This window comes from Oncorhynchus kisutch, linkage group LG20, assembly GCF_002021735.2.
Source record: "Oncorhynchus kisutch isolate 150728-3 linkage group LG20, Okis_V2, whole genome shotgun sequence".
Classification (NCBI taxonomy): Eukaryota; Metazoa; Chordata; class Actinopteri; order Salmoniformes; family Salmonidae; genus Oncorhynchus; species Oncorhynchus kisutch.
In genome coordinates, this window is record NC_034193.2 from 18,715,824 (window position 1) to 18,739,898 (window position 24,075).

Genomic DNA, 24,075 nt, shown 5'->3' on the forward strand with positions numbered 1-24,075 from the left:
CATGAGGTGTTAAGAATGTTCGCCTGTAACCCAGCAATGGGACTCTGGGATTCCGGGGGCTGCTGCATACGCCTCTACCTAACACCCCACCCTCCTCGAAATCCTAAAGCGTGAGCTTCTGATGTCTTGTAACACCATACAACCCCCTTACGTCCTCCTCCCCCCATCGTTCAGGCAAAACACACCTTCTAAATGATCCCCCAGACACATTCAGCTTCCCCTTTTCTCTCTCGAATGACCAAGTATCTCCTCCTATAGGAGGATAGTAAATACATCTCACTGTCATTGACGGCAGCGTCGGTTACTCTTGACCCCCCAAAAATCTGAAGAGAACGATAGTTACCCCTATCCCTAATGTCACAGTAGGACACAGTTCACGCTATACAAAGAGTACTTTTAGTGGCGTCCACTTGCCACATCCATCAAATAGGCATATGACATTACTTCAAATGGTGAAACCCATCCGTAGGTATTACTGTACGTGCAGATGTCTAACATTCCCCACGAGGACCCAGTTAAATGAAGACGGAAAAGCAAACCATTCACCTTCAGTCCCACAGCCATCTCTGGCCATGGCCAAAATGGCCATTCTAATGCTTCCTAAACGGGCTCAATGTTTCAACCCCCCACTGTCTTCACCATCCCTCCTAGTTGCTGACTCAAACGGCATTTGCTGAAAGCTTATGTACCACTCCGCTGCAGCCATTAAGATGTATTACCCACCCAACATCTGTCCAACAATCCTCAGATCAATGTTCCGCCTGTTTCCGCCTCTTTCCTAATTCGTTCACCAGCATTACACTGTGATTACACACTTCTGTCCCTTTCTCCCTCCCTCTCTCTCGCTCTCCCATTTACCCAGCTGGAGAGGAGAGGAAAGGGGGAGAGGAGAGGAGAGGAGAGGGGGAGAGGAGAGGAGAGGAGAGGAGAGGAGAGGAGAGGAGAGGAGAGGAGAGGAGAGGAGAGGAGAGGAGAGGAGAGGAGAGGAGAGGAGAGGAGAGGAGAGGAGAGGAGAGGAGAGGAGAGGAGAGGAGAGGAGAGGAGAGGAGAGGAGGAGAGGAGAGGGGGAGAGGAGAGGAGAGGAGAGGAGAGGGGGAGAGGAGAGGAGAGGAGAGGAGAGGAGAGGAGAGGAGAGGAGAGGAGAGGAGAGGAGAGGAGAGGAGAGGAGAGGAGAGGAGAGGAGAGGAGAGGAGAGGAGAGGAGAGGAGAGGTGCTCCAACAACAGCCAGTAACAAAAACACTGTCAGACTGGCATTATAACCTGGGTAGAGTTCAATTCCATTTCAACTCTGTGGAGCCAAACCAACGACAACTTACTTAAACCTAAGGTTGAAACTTTCTCTCTGTAACAAATTCCACATCAGCCAATTACAAATAGGTCAACTTGGCCACCAGGGGGATATTTTGAACCTCCAAAATCAAGGTCTAGGTCATTCCGCTTGGTCTGTAACCAGTGAAGTGTGCCAATATACCGTATATTGCATGGTGAATCCTTGACTAGGCTACTAAAAGTTGGACAAAATTCCAAAGGCACGTTTTCACATACATACGTTTCGGATTATGCGTTTCACACACATCCATGTGCTTTTACAGAATACATATACAGGAGGTCTTTACAACATATTCACACATCATATATAAAAATGAGCAAAAGAGCCTTTTGGTCTTGTCATGTACCCTCATTACTATGCAGTCAGGTGGTGTACACTAAGGTGATAAAGCTCCGAATCTTCAGTAACTGCGCATTCAAGTCGGGTGTGGTCCAAAAAGTGTTTGACCACGCCCAGCTACGTTAATGCTTTTAATTGGCTCGGAAATAATCACGCTTGTCAGCTGGTTGTGGTAGCCAGGTGGCTAATTGTACCATGTTATTCACGGAGAAAAGCTAACACCTAGCATATTCAATTCAAATTCAACTCATGAAGAGAAAAGTCCACGTAGGACACAAATGTCAAAATTCAACCTGCATTATAGTTCTAAACTGTCCTGTCTTAATGTTTACTACAGTTCCACCAGACACTGTATCGAGACGCAAAGTGAAAGTCTTAAATTGCAATGCCGGTAAAAACAAAAACACTAGACAGGGAATTTGGATTTATGTATCCCTAGACACAGTGATCCCATAATATTCCCATATTCCAGTGTGGGAGTTGGGGGTGTGAGTCGGGCAGACACACAAGGCCCCGGCTCAGGGACACACCATGGAATGCTGGGAATGTGCCTCTTTGATTTCCTGCCCTGGGCTGGTGGGAACAGTTACCGTTAATATCAGGACCCTGACTTTAACACCACACTGCAAACACACACGCCATTCTGGAAAGAGAGAGAGAGAGAGAGAGAGAGAGAGAGAGACACAGACAGAGAGAGACAGACAGAGAGACAGAGACAGATGGAGAGATGGAGAGATGGAGAGACAGAAGGAGAGACAGAGACAGAGAGACAGAGACAGAGAGACAGAGACAGATGGAGAGATGGAGAGACAGAAGGAGAGACAGAGACAGAGAGACAGAGACAGAGAGACAGAGACAGAGAGACAGATGGAGAGATGGAGAGACAGAAGGAGAGACAGAGACAGAGAGAGAGAGAGACAGAGAGACAGATGGAGAGACAGACAGAGAATCGTACATATTTTCACATTAGGATGAAGGCAGCATAAGACCCTATTTGGAAATACTTGGCATTCCATCAGTGGGAGTCGATACATCTTACTGTAGACTGGGCTATAAGTTATACTGCCTGAGTGTGTGTGTGTGTGTGTGTGTGTGTGTGTGTGTGTGTGTGTGTGTGTGTGTGTGTGTGTGTGTGTGTGTGTGTGTGTGTGTGTGTGTGTGTGTGTGTGTACACATATGTTTATGTGCATCTGTGTGGAGGGCTGACCCCTCGCAGTGCGGAAGCGGACGGGAGGTCAGACAGACAACATTCAAATTAAAATATATTTTTGTCCCGCAGCTTAAGCTACTTGGAAACAGTTGTCTTATTGTTCGTCCGATGTGGCAGGGCTTGCAAACACACCAAGACAGTCGTGAAGAATGAAGAACCCCCCCCCCCCCCCCTTTGCTGCTACAATAGCCTCCACTCTTCTGGGAAGGCTTTCCACTAGATGTTGGAACATTGCTGCGCGGACTTGCTTCCATTCAAATCCAATTTTAATGGTCAAATACACATTCCCAGATTCGCAGCAGTCTAAGGCACTGCATCTCAATGCAAGAGGCGTCATTGCAGTCCCTGGTTCGAATCCAGGCTCCATTACATCCAGCCATGATTGGGAGTACCATAAGGCGGAGCACAATTGGCCCAGCATCGTCTGGTTTTGGCCCGGGTAGGCTGTCATTGTAAATAAGAATTTGTTCTTAACGGACTTACCTAGTTAAATAAATAAATATAAATGGTGAAGAGTAATTTATCACTCCAGAGAAGGTGTTTCCACTGCTCTAGAGTCCAGCTTTACACTACTCCAGCTGATGCTTGGCATTGTGCATGGTGATCTTAGACTTGTGTGCAGCTGCTCGGCCATGGAAACCCATTTCATGAAGCTCCTGACGAACAGTTCTTGTGCTGATGTTGCTTCGGTAGTGAGTGTTGCAACCGAGGACAGCCCTCGCGGTCCCGTTCTGTGAGCTTGTGTGTCCTACCACTTCGCGGCTGAGCCGTTGTTGCTCCTTCACAAAAACCACACTTAGTTGACCAGGGCAGAAATTTGACAAACTGACTTGTCGGAAAGGTTGCATCCTATGACGGTGCCACGTTGAAAGTCATTGTGCTCTTCAGTAAGGCCATTCTACTGCCAATGTTTGTCTATAGAGATTGCATGGCTTTGTGCTCGATTTTATACACCTGTCAGCAATGGGTGTGGCTGAAATAGCCGAAACCACTAATTTGAAGGGGTGTCCACATCCTTTTGGCCATATCGTGTAATGGGCCACGTGAGAATCTCTGGTAAAGCCTATTTTTTGGCACATTTTGATATTGCCTATAAGGTGCAAAATTGCTAGGACTATGGCTGCCAAGCAAGCTGCATCACATACAGTATGCCTAAAATAACATTTGCAGGACTGCGGTCGGGTTCGGGACCAATTCTTGCTGGAGCGGATGAAGAAATCAGCCCCGCGCAGACCTCTACATCCGTGTGCATGTATGTGTGCGTACAGTACACAGACATACCGCATATAGCTATAGGGGGCGAGAAGCAGCCAGTAAAACCTACCAGTATCCTGTTGTGTGTGGAGGTTAATGATATCCCCAGGCCTGTAGTTTGTTCTGTGTGACCGTTGGCCTCCGCCCTGTGAGAAATAAACAGACGATTGTTCAGAAGAGGGCGAGAAGGAGTGGAGGTACAGCACAGTGGGAGGGGAGGGATACAAGCATATGGAAAACAAACAGTGCAAGGAAGGCAGTACACAGACGAATAGGGACAAGACTCTTACTCTCTTCTACTCTCTAACAAGACTATGTCCCGCATGCAGACATTAAACGTGTCTACTATAGGTTTCCCCCATCTATTTACAGCACAACACAGCTCCAAACAACGGACACGACACAGCTCTCTCTATGGATCTCCCCTCTCCGTGCTTCTCTCCTGTAATAGCGCCATGTTACTGTAGCTCCAAGCTCCAGAGGCAAGCATTAACACGCACGTTCTCAATCTCCCTACCGCCTGTAGTACTCTGCTCTAATCTGCTGCTAATGTCCGCCATACCTGTTGCCTGCGGTCGTATCCGTGGCCCATGCAAAGCCTGCTTAATGGGGCCACAGACTGTGCTACGCAGAACAACAACGTGTTCGGAAATAGACATTCCTGCATGTTTGCTGAGGATTTACACCAGACTTTTCTGTTTCCGTCGACGCGGGCCAGCATCTGTGTCGCGGGCCCGGCATCTGTGTCGCGGGCCCGGCATCTGTGTCGCGGGCCCGGCATCTATATCTCAGGCCACTGGTACTTTTCAGCTGGCATTTACATAACAATGGCTAACCGTGAACTTCCAACACCTTCTCACAGAGCAACAATCTAGAACGATAAAGATGTCGTTGATAACACTAGAGCAGACATTAACATAAAACCCTGGCGGCCCACTGGTGTGGGGATAAGTCTTAAGGGAAAAGTAGCACAGCGAGCTAGCTGGCTGGGGCCTGGGAATTCAGATCTGGGCTCTTAGATATGGGGCTTAATCTGATTATGTAATCAGCTCTTGTGAAAACAGGACTCCTGTTGTTGTAGATCCCAGGCCTTTACAGCGTCGTTTGCATTACTGTTAATTAATTGGGCCAAAAAAAATGAAAGACATGGAACTCTGAGAGGAGGAAGGAGAGGGAAAAAAGAGAGAAGAAGAAGGAATGGGCACAGAGTGGAAACTGTTCCACGGTTCACCGGGAGGAGCAAGCTGTTAATGTCATTACGGTCCTATCCGAAGGGAAGCGCCGGGAGGAGGGCGTGTGTGTGTGCCTGTGTATGCGTGTGTGTGTGTATGAGTGTGTGTGTCTGTGCGTGCATGCATGCCTGTTTGTGTGGGGGTGGGGGAATCCCTCCCTCATGGCAAGAACTGCTCCTGTGGAAATGGGATGGTGGGAGTGGGGTGTTGGAGGTAGAGGGGCGTCCTCTCGACATGCCTAATTTGTGCCTGATTAGACAGGGTCAGGGGTCGGGTGCTATGTTTGCTCAGAGGGCCTCATGGGCTTGTAGACAAAGACCTGGAGGGAGGGGGGGGGGGTACTTTTGGGGTGGATGGTTGTTTGTGTATCTGTGTGGGTGGGTGTGGTTGGTGGTGGGGGGGTGGGTGTAGTTGAGGAATAGAGGTCAGACATGCCGTGAAAAAGGACTGCACCCAGCTCACTGAGAATAACTCCACCATGTGTTCATGACGAGGCGAGCAGCATATGAGAACAGGGTGAGAGAAGGCTGGGTTGAATTCCTCCACCCCTCTTGTCACAGACAGTATGTGACAAGAGTCATCAGACTATCCACCAACATCAGTGGTGTTAAAAGACCAGATAGATGGAGGAATACAGGGACAGAGCAAAGTGAAAAGCAGGAAGAGCTGGAGGGCTAAGCACCCTATTTAGTCAAGGAGAGGAGGGCCTGTCTTCTGGTAAAAGACACAGGTTTCAAAGTCAAGTCTCGGGTGCTTTACTTTCAGAATGAGGCGGACAGTGCCAACTCCACTGTTCTCACATCAGCCCTGTGAAAGGCCGCCTTTGTTAGACTGAAAGTCGTGAATTAGCTTGTGGCCTCTTCCCCTGCTGACAGCTATCGAAAAAAAAAAAAATACGAAAAGAAAAAAGGCAGCACCTTGGGATTGACGGGAGGGAACAATTCACGCAATAAAAAGAGAGGTCCTATGATGCCTTCTGCTAGAGCTGAGTCGATCTGCTAAGAGAGGTTTGGCCATTAAAAGATACAATGAGAAAGCTCTGCCTATTAAGAAAGCGATCAAAGTATCCTACTGCCAAAGGCACTCGCGGCCTGTAGCTACAGTTACAGTGCATCCATGTTCTAAGCTGATAAGCTGAAGCTAAAGGCTTATAACTCTATCCAACGCAGATAGGAATCTCCCTGCCGGCTGCTGTTTAGACTGACTTGTCAGGGATGAGCAACTTCCGTATTGGATTGGAACAGTTACCTGCTCCCTCGCCATCGGACATCTGCAGCTTGGCGTATGTGTTTGGCTGTGCCGGGCACCGTGGGGTTCGTTAGTACAGTGACTCGCTCAAGCTGCGGATTCACGACGCCTGCCAAGTGTGCTTTCGCTGCTGAGGACTACTGAACACTGGGTACAGCTTCCTTGCCAAACACGGCGATCGGCACTTCCGCAATGACGCAGAACAACAGAAATACAGAGTATGTGTAGTGTCTGTATGGTGAGTGTGCACGATTTGAGAATGTAGGTGCACTTGTGTGCTGGTAAACGCAATAGCTTGTGTACGTGGAGACGCGTGTTATTCTTTTGATAATGTGGCAAACAATCGTATGCTCATGCAATTTTTGCACTCATAGCAATATCATGTACATGTCCAGATTGTCCATCTGTAGAGACCTCGGTCTAATTAAGGCTAGGCCTGAGATATACACTGAATAGACAAAACATTGAGAACATCTGCTCTCAACTCAATACTAGTAAGGTGTTCCTAATGTTTGGTAGACTCAGTGTACAACAAACCTTTTGAAACGTAAACAATAACAACGTCCTTGTACCAAAGCATAAATGGATGCCATGGTAAACAATCAGGTTACACAGTATTGCAAAAAGGAGGTTATGTTTGTGTACCAGACGTTTGCTTCAGAGGTAGACCTGACGGCACTTCTTCAGAACAAACAGAAGAAATCATACTAGTTTCTATAGAGATGTAAATCTACTTTAGCTAATGTTGTTCTCCCTGCAGATGACGAGCAATGGAACATGGGGTGCACCACGGAAAGCTGACACCTGGTTCCTATCCCACTATTATGTGTCATGCATTTTCTTGATCATACTAATTGAAATTTCCTAAACACAGCAGATGCGTCTGACGCACTGGTTCTATAGGCTGCGAATGGGTCCGTTGAAAAAAGGAGGACAACCATTAACAATGACCTAAGCTATAATGGGGCCAGCACTGACAACAGCATATATCAAACAAGGTCAACTGTACTCTGAGCTTCTTTCTGGCTCGAATCTGTGGTCTACAAATAGAACCTGGTACTTTAATTTGAAACGGCTCTCGACTCTGCAATAATTCACAACTTCAAAAAAGGGCAAGACGACAAGATAAAGAGGGAGTTCAGGTCTCTCCGCGATAAGACATGTGGAATCCTCCCAAGGCTACTCGTCAACACACATGAGAGTGGAGCCCAGGACAGGAGAGGAGTTGTGGGAGAGTACAGTAGGCCTTGGGATAAAAGCTAAGTACTCGACGACCTCGGCGTCAACGGAATCCAACCTCAATCGGTTCTGAGAAAAAGAACGTGGAGGGGGATGTCATCAGGGCGACTTCAAAAGGTTTGTGTCCTGTTCACCCTGACAGATCCTTACGATGACAATCTAGCTGACCTCAGACAAGCCTAGGGGCACGAGGTCGCGCCCTGCAACCTTTAGACTCATCATACTCTACACTGTCGGAAGCTGTTAAACGCTCCCTATGAAAACAGCGTACTTCTTTCAAAGTGATCTGTGGCCGCCCTCTCAATCGATTTCATTGAAGTCTAACAGAAAGCAGACCTTTCGAAAATAGTAGGCCTTGATGCATAGTCTGTGCACGACATGATCTCGAATCTGAGGAAAGAGGCCCTCCCTGCTCACGTGAACGCGATAGCAACAGTAACTCTGCTTCCTTTCCAAGCAGCTCACTCTCCACGCATAGCAATCAATCACAAGTGCAACCCAAGCTGCAGTTTAACAGACAGTCTTTACCTTTTAACATTTCCAAGAGAGTGCCTCCGCAGGTTACGAGATTCCTGGTTACAAGACGGCTATACTTTTTGTGGGGATTCGTTTCCCCCCTCGCTACTGACTAAGGAAGGTGTTGGGTTGTGGGGAAAAACATCACACCCCTGCCAAGAGGATAACATCGGATCGCATGAGCATAAGGTACAAGGTGTGTCTGTTTCAACTGAAAACACCTTGGGGCTAGACTCGGTGGGCCCCAAGTTCTCCCCGCCTGAAAAGGCCCCTTCTCTGGTGGCAAGGCTTTGATGTTGTGAAGGTAATTCACTGGCCTGTCACATGGTTCAGTGACTGATGGTGGGGATTGAGGAGATCAGATCCTGCCTCGAGCGATATGCCCCTTGCATGCAGGGCTTGAGACGGAGCTGTGCAGGGCCAAACATATTAAGATATCTAGCAGCAGGGTGACTGGAAATTGCATATGCTGCGATGGACCAATTATGGCTAGTGACCAATGTTCCCTAAAAAAAAAATTCTGGCACTGAGCAAATTTCAGGTCTGCTGAGCGGCAACTTTTCTGTGCAGCTTCCGGCGCATGTTTACTGTGAACACTGAGGCTGTACCCGCTTTAAGTTACAGTTTTAACAGTGGCCAAGTAGGGTACTGTGGCTTTTTTGATCATAAAGTAGGCCTGCCAGAGTGGCCTACTATAAAAACAATGGAGAAAATGCATCCCATAACATTTTAACATGGAAATAGCTGTTCTATCATTCAGCCTACCGTAGCAGCCAATGTGTTTAATGTTCTGCAGCCCTACATTCCATGAGACTTTTGAAAGAAAGAAAAAAACATGGAGGACTTGACATTAACCTGTTTATCCACTTGTCCTTCAGACAAGGAGGTGACTGAAAATGTTGTTCTTTGATAAAAAAAAAAAAAGTTCAAAATATATATATATATTATTCCTATAGCATTATTACAGAGAATCAGACAAATTAGGCTACCCTCTGCCTAAAGGCTACTTGGTTTATTCAAGACCGTCTCAAAATACAACACTGCCCCTTTAAGAGATAAAAAAGCTATTTACCTGACTCGCTTTTCAAAGATGGCTAGAAATGTACACATTCTGTGCTCTCGTTGGAAGCAACCACCCCCCCATTGTTGACTAGAAATGAGCTATAACTGGGCTAATAACTCACTAACTAGCAAACAATATGAACAAAATGTGCTCTCGCTTTGACCTCAAAACAAGCATCTACTCACGACCGCTCAGGCAATCCAGTTCAAAGTGAATGGCACAGTTCGATATATGGCAATGGCCATTTGCATTTGGGCCTACTGCAGCTCTGATTGGTTATGACGCACCGTTCTGTCTAGAGTACGGGCCTGAGTCATACATGTCAAAGCAATAGAATCCTACTCCAATACGTGCTGCCTACAAGAAAATCTGTTGCACAGTTAGTTTTGCATGTACTGTATGTTTGATTGAAAGTGGTTAATATTGCATTGATTCGAGCACAATTCCCACAGCAGATCAAAACGTAGTGTTGACTAAAGGGGAAATCTCTACAAAGTTTAGTAAAGTTCAATCTCGTGCTTCTCTGCGCGGGCTGATACTTAATCTGCACGGCAGTCCGAGGGGAGCTGTGCGCACCTTAGAGGGAACATTGCTAGTGACTACTTGTGCAAGTGCGGTAACCAGGAATCATAAGCAGACATCAAGGGTTGTTGATCAATTTCAAGCAGTTAACTTTAACTACCTTTTTCCTGAACTCATAAGTGAAGTACTGATCAGCAGAGATACCATTTTTTAAATGGGCGGCACTTGTTTTGATCCAGCTCATGGGTCCAGGAAGCACGTATTTAATCCAGCTCATGGGTCCAGGAAGCACGTATTTATTTAATCCAGCTCATGGGTCCAGGAAGCACGTATTTGATCCAGCTCATGGGTCCAGGAAGCACGTATTTGATCCAGCTCATGGGTCCAGGAAGCACATATTTGATCCAGCTCATGGGTCCAGGAAGCACGTATTTGATCCAGCTCATGGGTCCAGGAAGCACATATTTGATCCAGCTCATGGGTCCAGGAAGCACGTATTTGATCCAGCTCATGGGTCCAGGAAGCACGTATTTGATCCAGCTCATGGGTCAAGGGAGCTTGTATTTGATCCAGCTCATGGGTCCAGGAAGCACGTATTTGATCCAGCTCATGGGTCAAGGGAGCTTGTATATGATACAGCTCATGGGTCAAGGGAGCTTGTATATGATACAGCTCATGGGTCAAGGGAGCTTGTATATGATACAGCTCATGGGTCAAGGGAGCTTGTATTTGATCCAGCTCATGGGTCAAGGGAGCTTGTATTTGATATAGCTCATGGGTCAAGGGAGCTTGTATATGATACAGCTCATGGGTCAAGGGAGCTTGTATTTGATACAGCTCATGGGTCTAGGGAGTTTGTATTTGATACAGCTCATGGGTCCAGGAAGCACGTATTTGATCCAGCTCATGGGTCAAGGGAGCTTGTATTTGATACAGCTCATGGGTCCAGGAAGCACGTATTTGATCCAGCTCATGGGTCAAGGGAGCTTGTATATGATACAGCTCATGAGTCAAGGGAGCTTGTATTTGATACAGCTCATGGGTCAAGGGAGCTTGTATTGTTTGATTAGATATGCACTTTGAAGCTCTTGGGAGCTTTGGCAGTTGACGACTACTCTCTGAGCTCAGACTCTGAAGCCAATCAGCTATGGTTAGTGCTATCCGGAATCCTTGGGACGTCCCTAGGCTAACCCCTAACCCTTAATCCCTAGCCTTACCCTAACCATTTTAAAGTTCGACTTCAATTGGGTAGGGAGGAGGGACATTCCAAGGACCCTGGATAGTAAGGACCAATCAGCTAAGGAGCATAACGTGTGCATCCCTAATAGAGCCTGTGGCATTGGCCTTGGAGTGTTATCATGGTCACTGGACTGGTTATGTGGAGCCCCCCCTGTTCCCATGTTGTTGAACTCTGACCTCCATTATCACGTAAAACTAACACACTAACCATTCACTAACTTCATACTTCCCTTGAGACAATTGAGAAGGCAAAATGGCAAAGAAAGTTGCTTTTTGTCTAATCCCAGTCAAACAGAGAGTAGGTTAGGTTATGAATGGGATATGTTATCAGGAAACAATGACAATGCTCTGTTTTCATACCAGCAGTCTGGGGGGCGAATGGCTCCCCTGCAAGAGTAGGCAGGGCAGCGATGGCGGGAAAGCATCCATCGTCAGTAAGACACTAAGTGCCTCTGTAAATGAATAAAAATAGGGGGTCTCTGTTTTTTGTTTCTGTGTGCAGCTTCAGGGGGTTGAGAGGGGACTGGGGAGCCAATGAATATAAAATAAAGATATTAAAGCCACAAAACAAGATATGATGCAAACAAGTGTATCTCATGAAAGAGAAACAAAACCAGTTGTATGGTTTTAAAGCGAATCTAAAGAAAGTATTGTGGCATCTGTACATCTGGTATCAATAGAGATTCAGGCTATTAACACACATTGATGCAATTCTAGCAGTTATCTGATCTAATACATGCCTTAAAAGGAACTGTTTCAAAATGAAGCCATGGCCTTACGATCACCATGTCCGGCATATCAGATGGTCACTCTTACGCTTGCATGACTAACACGTGCAAAACTCTCTATATTCCATAATCTACAGCTACAAGCCATTGTGGCTAGAGGACAAAAGCACACACACGTGCCCATCTCTGACCTACAGCCCATCTGTGACCTACAGGCCATCTGTGAGCTACAGCCCATCTGTGACCTACAGCCCATCTGTGACCTACAGCCCATCTGTGACCTACAGCCCATCTGTGTGTCCAAACTAGACAGAGAAAGAAAGAAAAAACACAACATGCTCATGGTGTCATTCCAAGGGCGGCCGTTTAGAGCCACTGAAAGACTCCATTCACATTGTATAACACACAGCACTCAGAGGGAGAGAGAAACGAGAGACAGACAGACAGAGAGAGAAACGAGAGACAGACAAACAGAGAGAGAAACGAGAGACCGACAAACAGAGAGAGAGAGAAACGAGAGACAGACAAACAGAGAGAGAGAGAGAGAGAGAGAGAAATGAGAGACAGACAGAGACAGAGACAGAGAGAGAGAAACGAGAGACAGACAGAGAGAGAAACGAGAGACAGACAGAGAGAGAAACGAGAGAGACAGACAGAGAGAGAATGAGAGACAGACAGAGAGAGAATGAGAGACAGACAGAGAGAGAAACGAGAGAGACAGACAGACAGAGAGAGAAACGAGAGACAGACAGAGAGAGAAATGAGAGAGAGAGAGAAACGAGAGACAGACAGACAGAGAGAAACGACAGACAGACAGAGAGAGAAACGAGAGACAGACAGAGAGAGAGAGAAACGAGAGACAGACAGACAGAGAGAGAAACGAGAGACAGACAGAGAGAGAAATGAGAGAGAGAGAGAAACGAGAGACAGACAGAGAGAGAAACGAGAGACAGACAGACAGAGAGAAAAACGAGAGACAGACAGAGAAAGAGAAACGAGAGACAGACAGACAGAGAGTGAAACGACAGACAGACAGATAAAGACAAGGCCAAGTTGATGAGCAGCTGCACAACTGTGCAGCTCGCAGAGAGAGGCAGATGAAAGGGAGGAGGGAAAGACAATTCAGACGGCTTGTCAAAACTCAAATGTATTGCCGGTCAAGCAGCGAACAGCAGTGGCCTGGAGTTAATTTGCATGGAAGATGGGTCGGGAAGGAGGGAAAGAGCGAGGGAGCGGCTATTGGGCCGGTGTGTTTAAATGCAGTAATTGTGAGCATGACAGAGGGAGGGGGGAAATATCTGGGCTGGGAATAACAGGTTCTTAGCACACTGAACACATTATGCTTAAGCTCATAGAAGAGCGAATGTGATGGAGAGAAACACATCCCTTGAATGAAAATGATATGGAATCGCTTTCCTTTAAAAGGGTTCGGGCCTAACTCACACTCATGACTGGATGGACCCTGGGTGTTGTTGGTCCATGTCAAATCATCGGTGATGTTCAACTTCGACGCACGTTTATTACTGTTGGATAAATAAACCAATGAGATCATCTGAACTGGACACATGTCAAAGGAACCCTCTGGTTTCTAGTAACATCATGTCCCATCTAAGCCGCTCTTACCGGTAAGGTCAGGTCCCATACATGGGACAATGCTGTAGGCCCTACTATCCCTGTGCTGTCTTGTTAGGACCCTTGTATTGGGGTAGGCAGACTGCCTCCATGACTACCTCTGTGTCTTCCCTAGTATTCACCACTGTGCCCCCTACGCCCAATCACAGCTTGGTGTGAGGCGTACTGTATGGTAAGCCCCCTGTAACATTCCTGTTGTGGCTACAGTAGAACACGCATATGAAGGCCCACACACTACCCTGTCCCGTGTCCATCCCACGTGTCTCGTTCAACATGGTGCGGTAGTCGCTACTGACGTCCCCTGTCCATCCCACGTCTCTTTCAACATGGTGCGGTAGTCGCTACTGATGACCTATGTCCATCCCACGTGTCTCTTTCAACATGGTGCGGTAGTCGCTACTTACATCCCCTGTCCATCCCACGTGTCTCTTTCAACATGGTGCGGTAGTCGCTACTGACGACCCCTGTCCATCCCACATCTCTTTCAACATGATGCGGTAGTCGCTACTGACGACCTATGTCCATCCCACGTGTCTCTTTCAACATGGTGCGGTAGTCACTACTTACATCCCCTGTCCATCCCACAATGTCTCTTTCAACATGATGCGGTTGTCGCTACTGACAACCTATGTCCATCCCACGTGTCTCTTTCAACATGGTGCGGTAGTCGCTACTGACGTCCCCTGTCCATCCCGCGTGTCTCTTTCAACATGGTGCGGTAGTCGCTACTGACGACCTATGTCCATCCCACGTGTCTCTTTCAACATGGTGCGGTAGTCGCTACTTACATCCCCTGTCCATCCCACGTGTCTCTTTCAACATGGTGCGGTAGTCGCTACTGACGACCCCTGTCCATCCCACATCTCTTTCAACATGATGCGGTAGTCGCTACTGACGACCTATGTCCATCCCACGTGTCTCTTTCAACATGGTGCGGTAGTCGCTACTTACATCCCCTGTCCATCCCACGTGTCTCTTTCAACATGATGCGGTAGTCGCTACTGACGACCTATGTCCATCCCACGTGTCTCTTTCAACATGGTGCGGTAGTCGCTACTGACGTCCCCTGTCCATCCCGCGTGTCTCTTTCAACATGGTGCGGTAGTCGCTACTGACGTCCCCTGTCCATCCTGCTTGTCTCTTTCAACATGGTGCGGTAGTCGCTACTGACGTCCCCTGTCCATCCCGCGTGTCTCTTTCAACATGGTGCGGTAGTCGCTACTGACGTCCCCTGTCCATCCCGCGTGTCTCTTTCAACATGGTGCGGTAGTCGCTACTGACGACCTATGTCCATCCCACGTGTCTCTTTCAACATGGTGCGGTAGTCGCTACTTACATCCCCTGTCCATCCCACGTGTCTCTTTCAACATGGTGCGGTAGTCGCTACTGACGACCCCTGTCCATCCCACATCTCTTTCAACATGATGCGGTAGTCGCTACTGACGACCTATGTCCATCCCACGTGTCTCTTTCAACATGGTGCGGTAGTCGCTACTTACATCCCCTGTCCATCCCACGTGTCTCTTTCAACAAGATGCGGTAGTCGCTACTGACGACCTATGTCCATCCCACGTGTCTCTTTCAACATGGTGCGGTAGTCGCTACTGACGTCCCCTGTCCATCCCGCGTGTCTCTTTCAACATGGTGCGGTAGTCGCTACTGACGTCCCCTGTCCATCCCGCGTGTCTCTTTCAACATGGTGCGGTAGTCGCTACTGACGACCTATGTCCATCCCGCGTGTCTCTTTCAACATGGTGCGGTAGTCGCTACTGACGTCCCCTGTCCATCCCGCGTGTCTCTTTCAACATGGTGCGGTAGTCGCTACTTACATCCCCTGTCCATCCCGCGTGTCTCTTTCAACATGGTGCGGTAGTCGCTACTGACGACCTATGTCCATCCTGCGTGTCTCTTTCAACATGGTGCGGTAGTCGCTACTGACGTCCCCTGTCCATCCCGCGTGTCTCTTTCAACATGGTGCGGTAGTCGCTACTTACATCCCCTGTCCATCCCACGTGTCTCTTTCAACATGGTTCTGTTACCAACACCTCAGTTACATTTGTAGTAAGATTTAAATCTTAAATCAAATTTGCAAGGTTGATATTTTGTCAGTGGATCCCCAAATTTGCAAGCTAAGGCAGAGAGTGTTTCTTTACCTAATTTAGAGCTCATCAGATGAAGGCCGGTGCATTCTGGAAGAGGAGCAACGGGTGCCTGGCAACAACTTGTGGTGTGACACAGCATCCATTCACACTGTTAAAGACCAGAGAACAGGGCCAAGGAGCTAGCGTCGGGTGCTGAGCGCCATTAGCACCCATCCTGACACATTCATCGGCTGCTTAGCGGAGGTGACTCATGCGATTCGGGGATTACTCCGTGCAGGACAGGAAAATCAAAGGGCCGTATGAAGTCAGTGTTGAAAAGAAGAGAGGAAAGGAGGGTTATCAAAGGGGGAAAGAAGGGAACGAAAAGGGGAGCGAGCCGTGGAGGCAGAACTAAGTACACTCTTCCATAATTAAAGAAGACAGCTCCTTTGTGCTTCCATGTCATTAAAACAAGCTCCCACACTGCAGGTAAGATGGGCCTTCCGAGTCGAAGCGTAAAAGCTGGGAGACAAGTCAGAATACCACAACTTTGATTCCGCTGCATGAATATTGCAAGGCTCAAAGTCCCATTCATTCCACTGAAGGACTTGAAAATGAGCTCATGCATCAAAGTTCTGTCGTTCATTTACTGTACATGCAAGGTCATATCAATACACAGGTATCAACAGCCCAAACAGGCCATAATATGTCAAAGTACTATTAGTTAGCATCAGAAACAGCACAACAGCTTTGTTGGAATCGATTTGTCGTCTATTTATACGATAGGGCTGGGAATTGACAGGGACCTCATATTATCATGATACTTAAGTGCCGATACGATATGTATTGCGATTCTCACGATTCTATACGTTTCGAGATTCAATACTGCGATTTTATTCCGATTTGATGTTCCAAACATATTGCCGACTAGATGTCTGCCGAAGAGAGACAAGAGAGAGCATGAGAAAATGTGTTTCATCAGTCGTCAAAATAAAAGAGAGGAAAACATGTTGGCTCACTATTTCAAAAGAAGATGGAGTACAAGCAAAAGGATTAAAATCAAATCAAATGTTATTTGTCAGATGCGCGGAACACAACAGTTGTAGACTTCACCGGGAAATGCTTAGTACTGAGCCCTTTCCCAACAACGCAGTTAAAAAGTATGAATATTTCCCCCCAAAATGTTAATAACATTAACACAATAAATAACAATAACAAGGCTATAAACCAGGAGTACCGGTACCGAGTCAATGTGCAGGGGGGAGGAGGTAGTTGGGGGTATATACAGAGCCTTCAGAAAGTATTCCTACCCCTTGACTTATTTCACATTTTGTTGTGTCCAGTGAGTGTACATAGAGTCAGTGAAAAAGTCTCAATACAATAGTCCGGGGAACCATTTGATTAACTGTTCAGCAGTCTTATAGTTTGGGGGTAGAAGCTGTTCAGGTGCCTTTTGGTCCGTGACTTGGCGCTCCGGTACTGCTTGCCGTGTGGTAGCAGAGTGAACGGTCTATGGCTTGGGTGGCTGGGGTCTCTGACAATTTTCCAGGCCTTCCTCAGACACCGCCTGGTATAGAGTGGCGCAGTGGTCTAAGCCACTGCATCTCAGTGCTAGAGGCGTCACTACAGACCCTGGCTGTATCATAACCGGGCCGTGATTAGGAGACTCATAGGGCGGCGCACAATTGGCCCAACGTCATCCGGGTCGGGTTAAGGTTTGGCCGGCGTAGGCCGTCATTGTCAATAAGAATTTGTTCTTAACTGAGTTGCCTAGTTAAATAAAGGTTAAATAAAACACATAAAAAAACTGAATAAATAGAGGTCCTGGATGGCAGGGAGCTCGGCCCAGGTGATTTACTGGGCCATCCGCTCCACCCTCTGTAGCGCCATGTGATCAAGGGCGGTGCAGTTGCCATACCAAGCGGTGTTGCAGCCAGTTGAGATGCTCTCAATGGTGCAGCTCTATAACTTTTTGAGGATCTGAGAGCCATGCCAAATCTTTTCAACCTCGTGATGGGGAAGAGGTGCTGTCGCCCCTTCTTCACGACTGTGTTGGTGTGAGAGGACCAAGGCATAAAATTAACACCCACCACTCGCCAAATGTAAGTATTTAAGTGTTGGCCAGTAAGAATGTATATTTCACCAGACACGTTGACGGATGGTCAATTTGCCGGGCTCTACAGCGCAAGCATTACATTCACAAATAAAAATAGTCAAAAGTCAAGTATGACCACAAAATGCTGCTGTAGCCGTATCAAAGTATTTCTGCTGTTTTGTTTCATAGATGCTATTTGCACAAAGAAATCCAAATCCTATATCCCACCTCAAGCAGCAACACTGCCTGACAGGAGAGCTGTGCGCTCCAAGTGAAGTGCTGAAAGATTCATTTTTGGAGGCTCTGCGCACAGACATAAAAGTTGGTGTAATTTACTCAAAAGTCTTGTCCTCGTGTTTGTTGGCTATTTACATAGTTTTGTTCAGAAGCTCAGTTGTTTTTCAACGTTAGTTTGAGTTTGCTGCTTTAACTGATAGCAAAGAGACGCCCTAGTTAGATCCCAAATCTCACACAGACACAGTGAAACAACTTGAGTGGCCCTGTTACCACGGTAACCCCTGCCCTTAAAGGGCCAGCTGAACATTCTGCCTCATCTGATATTTTGTAAAAAGACTCGGGTCACAAAATGTTTTATTAAATTGAACAATATACCACATTACTTCTTACTAATACATGTATTGTTTTAGAAACATTACAAAGCACGGTCATCAGTATGTTTTGTTCGTTTTTTTTTTACGTAAGTATGGCCAAAAATATTTTGGCTGATAAAAAAAATTGACCAAAAATACAACTTTAGGCCCTGGAGAGGACCATGTTCATTCCTTGGTGATGTGGGCACAGAGGAACTTAAATCTCTCGACGCGCCCCACTATATCTCTGTTGATGTGTATGGGGGTGTGCCCTCTGTTTGGGGTGTGTGCCCTCTGTGTGCCCTCGTCCCTCTGTTTCCCGTAGTCCACGATCAGCTCCTTTATCTTTCTGACATTGAGGGAGAGGTTGTTGTCCTGGCACCACACTGTCAGGTCTCTGACCTCCTCCCTTTAAGCTGTATCATCGTCGTCGGTGATCAGGCCGAACACTGTTGTGTCGTCAGCAAACTTGATGATGGTTTTGGAGTTGGGCGTGGCCACACAGTCATGGGTGAACAGAGAGTACGGGAGGGGACTAAGCACACACCCCTGAGGGGCCTCCGTGTTGAGGGTCAGATGGGTTGTTTACCTACCCTCACCACCTTGGGGAAGCCCGTCAGAAAGTCCAGGATCCAGTTGCTGAGGGAGGTGTTCAGTCCCAGGGCCCAGAGCTTGGTGATGAGCTTGGAGAGGGCTATGGCATTGAATGCTGAGCTGTAGTCAATGAAAAGTATTCTCACATAGGTATTCATCTTGTCCAGGTGGGAGAGAGCATTGTGGAGTGCAAAGTTATTTATTCATCTGTGGATCTGATGGGGTGGTATGTGAATTGGAGTGGGTCCAGTATACCTGGGATGATGGTGTTGATGTGTGTCATGACCAGCCAAAGCATTTCGTGTTTTCAGATGTGAGTGCTACAGGATGATAGTTGTTTGGACAGGTTATCTAAGAGTTCTGAGGAACAGGGACAATGATGGTCTGCTTGAAACATGTTGGGATTACAGACTGGGACAAGGAGATGTTGAAAATGTCTGTGAAGACACTTGCCAGCTGGTCTGTGCATGTTCTGAGAACGCTCCCTGGTATTCTGTCTGGCCCGGAGGCATTTCGAGTGTTAACCTGTTTAAAAGTCTTACATCGGCCATGGAGCTGTGAGTAATAACTACAGCCGGCTGACGCTACCTAGTGTATTTTTTTACAAATCGATACTTGGAGTCATAAAAATCATCTAAAATAATATTGCGATATGTAACTGTATCAATTTTTGCCTGCATCACTATTATACTAACACCCACACCCAACACATATGCAACACATTGACAGCCAATGACTCCCTGGAGAGATCACGCTTGTCAAGACCATCAGGTTCTACTGATGTCCCGTTGAAAAACATTGATTGGCCTGGAGCTGGGCGGTATACCATATTTTACGATATACCTGTATTGATGCACTGACCAGTTTGGGTTTTTACTTTACCTTCTATAACGCTATTTGAATGTTTGGTTTGTAAAGTACATTTTTTGAGTTTACATCCTCTCGGTCTCGGTCACTCTCTCTCTCCATACCGCTTTCCACACAGACCTAGCTATGCCCCCTCACACTCAAGGAGCGCATTTGTTGATCCTCTACGACGAGACACTTGCGTTCAGTCTCTGCATGGTCAATGCAGCACATGAAACAATGTTGATGACAACGATGCCATTTTCACTTTGCTTCTTAATATAAATCCACTAGCGTTCTAGAATTACACTATTCGTTTGTGTTTCTTACATCTGCAAACAGCTAGTTTTTACTTTCTTAGTAATTGGGTCTAACTCTTGTTAGCTGTTAATCACTAATGCTAATCACTAGCTAGCTAATGAATGTAATGTATGAGTCAGAGCAAACGTATTTAGCTATGCAGCCTGATAATACGTAAGTGATGTTGTGGACCTACAGTACATCTGCCTGTTTTTTTGTGCAAAAGTATCTTCTAAATCAAAGAGGAATACAAGAAGCAAGAATATGTTGGCTACATGAAAGTATCTAAGAGAAAACATTCAATGAAGCCAAAGTTTAGGAAACACTTGTCAGCATTTTGGTTCCTACCCTTTCACAATACTTTTTAATTTTTTTAAAAACTTGTCATCATGTCAAACACTGTATTCAAAGTGCCCCCTATTATAGTTTAACTATAGAATTAGAATAATACATTTGATTTCCATGATTCCAACAGTTCACCAAAGTGTTTTGCTCTAAATCACAAGTCAAATCGCAATTGCAACATTTGGTTAAAAATAAGGGCCAGATTTTGCCCATATCGTGGAGCCCTACGTGGCAATGTGGAAATTATCTCAAATTAGTGGAGGAAATGCAGAAATTGGTGAAAATGTCATTGAAAAGTATAAAACAAATAGAATGGAGAAAGACACATTGAAATCACTTGTGTGATGCCACCCCAGGATCCCTCACTACTCATAAAGCACCCCAGGATCCCTCACTACTCATAAAGCACCCCAGGATCCCTCACTACTCATAAAGCACCCCAGGATCCCTCACTACTCATAAAGCACCCCAGGATCCCTCACTACTCATAAAGCACCCCAGGATCCCTCACTACTCATAAAGCACCCCAGGATCCCTCACTACTCATAAAGCACCCCAGGATCCCTCACTACTCATAAAGCACCCCAGGATCCCTCACTACTCATAAAGCAAATGTACAACTTTTATTATTCAAAAACATTAAATAACATCATACCATTTAATCATTAAAATACCGTGATGAAATATTTTGGCCATATCGCCCAGCTCTAGATTGGCCCAATTAAAACAACAGTAACGTAAGAGAAAAAAACTGTGATTTACAACACTCTATGTAACCTCTAGGGACGGGCTTAGGGTCAAGTTATCCACTGGTTGTCGTATATACTGTTGCCAATCCTGGGTCAGTGTATAGGCCAACAGCAGGCTGTATGAATGCCCGTGCACATTGACAGTTGAACTTTTTCTCCCCTTCTTCAATGTGCAGACACTCACTTTGTGCATTTTGTTTTCCCTTCATCTTTCTGTTTAGGCTATTTCTTTCCTCCACCCCTTCTCTTCCTCTCCTTCAGGGAATAAATTGTGAGTGGTCATATTACTCATTCAAGCGGAACGGCACAGTCATCACACACCTGGGTTCACAGAACGGGTACACACACAAACACAACTCACACTCACTTTTGTGGATAAATAAAACATCTTTGAAATAAAGCCAGGCATTTGAGTGAACAGCCCAGTGTGGGTACTAGTTTGTACTCTGAGAGGACCATGGCTAGAAAGTATACAGCTTTTGTGAGATTAACATCAAAATAATATTTTATTTTGCATTTTAGCTAACCCTATTCCTAACATTAACCTAATTATCCTAACCTGCTTTGTGAATTATCCTAACAAGTTCTCCTAACCTGCAACGAAAAGTCAAATCTGACAAAAGCTGTATCCCATCTAGTCAAAACCCTCTGACAGTGTGTCTGGTGGGGCAAGAGAGAGCACGCCCCCTAGAGAGGAGAGAAGGCACCTCCCCAAATTCCCAGCTCACCCTCCTCTTCACACAATCACATCTGATTCCCACTGACAGGCCCAGGCAGATGGGCGCAAACACACACAAATCCACATAGGCGCAAAGAGGCTTTGGGAGAGGTAATAGAAAAGAGAGTATGTGGTGGTGTCAGTGCATGTCTGCTCAATGTGCTCCTCTCCATTTGTCAATGTGTGTCTTTCTGTATATGTAAGTGTGCAGCAGTGCTATGCTCTCTCTCTCTCTCTCATTCTCCTTCACGTGAAAGCTCACTCACATGCCCCCTGCAGACACAATGAGAGGGAGAGGATGAGAGAGTGAGCGCTGTTTGCGACACATGGCCCCGCCTGCAGAAATCAGAACGAGAGAGGGAGGAAAACTCTGACCCAAACTTAAGGAAAGCTTTGACTATGTACAGCCTTGGTGAGCATAGCCTTGCTATTGAGAAAGGCCGCCGTAGGCAGACGTGGCTCTCAAGAGAAGACAGGCTATGTGCACACTGCCTCACAAAATGAGGTGGAAACTGAGCTGCACTTCCTAACCTCCTGCCCAATGTATGACCATATTAGAGACACATATTTCCCTCAGATTACACAGATCAACAAAGAATTCGAAAACAAACCCAATTTGGATAAACTCCCATATCTCCTGGGTGAAATTCCACAGTGTGCCATCACAGCAGCATGATTTGTGACCTGTTGCCACAAGAAAAGGGCAACCAGTGAAGAACAAACACCACTGTAAATACAACCCATATTTATGCTTATTTATTTTCCCTTGTGTACTTTAACCATTTGTACATTGTTACAACACGGTATATATATATATATATATATATATATATATATATATAATATGACATTTGTAATGTCTTTATTGTTTTGAAACTTCTGTATGAGTAATGTTTACTGTAAATTTTGATTATTTATTTCACTTTTGTATATTATCTACCTCACTTGCTTTGGCAATATGAACCCTATGCCAATAAAGGTCCTTGAATTGAATTGAGAAAACTAGGGGAAATAGGGAAAGGGAAAATAAGGTAGAGGTCTGTTTTGGAGGGTGTTGAGTCCATACCCTATAGAGAAAACACAGACATTCTGTTCTGCAAACTTATGGTGGAGGGTCTGTCACTGCTGAGATATATTCTCGGTCTGTGTTATATTAAGGCCACATGCCCTATTAGCTGATTTGCTTGATGATTAATGCTCCCATTAAGCTGTCATGTAATAATAGCATACTTTCCTTCCAGAACCATTGGAGAAAATACATAGACACACCCTTATTTGTGTTAGCTCAGCTCCAGTACACCCGCTGTGTGTGTGTGTGTGTGTCTTGTGTTGTGTAGTGTAAGAGCATCTGTGAGTGTGTGTAAGCGTATGTGCTAATCTGAGCGTGTGTGTGTGTGTGTAATGTACACGATGTACTTACCATGACATGATACAATGCCAGGCCCTTGCGTAATCTGTCTCTCTATTCCCTGCCTGCCCTGCTGCCTACCAGGCTGGTTGTTTGTCTGGTTCAGACCCGGGACAATAGAAGGGAGAATGGCCTCTGCCTATTTGTCTATGTGCTCTGATGTTTAAAGGCATTGTCCTTGTGGAGAGGCGACACCAATGGATCTATACCATGAACAGAGGGGGCTTTATCGGGTGAAGTCACAAGCCTGCCTTTGTCTTTTAGCTCATTGGCGGGGTAAAGGCCTCCCTTAGCCTTTAGCATGTGTGATGGAGAGAAAGAGTGGAGGCATGGAGGGAGTGAGGGGTGTTGAAGGAGAGCCAAAATCGAATTGTTCATAGCAGACGGCCATGAGACTGAAACATTGTCAGTTTACAGCCTCCCCAGAGCCAATAACATCTCATGTATGAGGAGTTCAAGGCCAATCCAGTCCCAAGGGCTAAAAACATGCTAAGCTAATGACAACTCTCAACAATAAAAGGTACATCATAAAGAAAAGCTTTAGGTGGCTAAATGGTCACTGCTGAACCCTAAAGGGTAAAGGTCAATGCGGTATTTCCTAGAAACCACAAAACTCTGCTTGCTACGATTACAAGAAATCCTTGCTACGATGGCTAACGCTACAGTACAGAGCTAGGCCTAGCATAGGCTAACCTAGCCTCCTGTCTTTCTCAATTTTTAATAAATATTTAGCCTGAAGGCCTAGCTGAATGGAGTCAGACCTATAAAAACAAGAATATGCAGGCCTGACATATGC

General features: G+C 46.2%; 1 protein-coding gene across 2 annotated transcripts in view; it reads right to left on the bottom strand.

Moving 5' to 3' along the window:
- LOC109865402 (thyroid hormone receptor alpha) overlaps positions 1-24,075 on the bottom strand; it is a 174,362-nt gene that overhangs the window by 94,025 nt on the left and 56,262 nt on the right. For both annotated transcript variants that reach the window (XM_020453544.2, XM_031799090.1), the window contains one exon: positions 4,205-4,280. The gene's annotated coding sequence lies outside the window, so the exon portion shown is untranslated. The remainder of the gene's footprint in view (positions 1-4,204; positions 4,281-24,075) is intronic.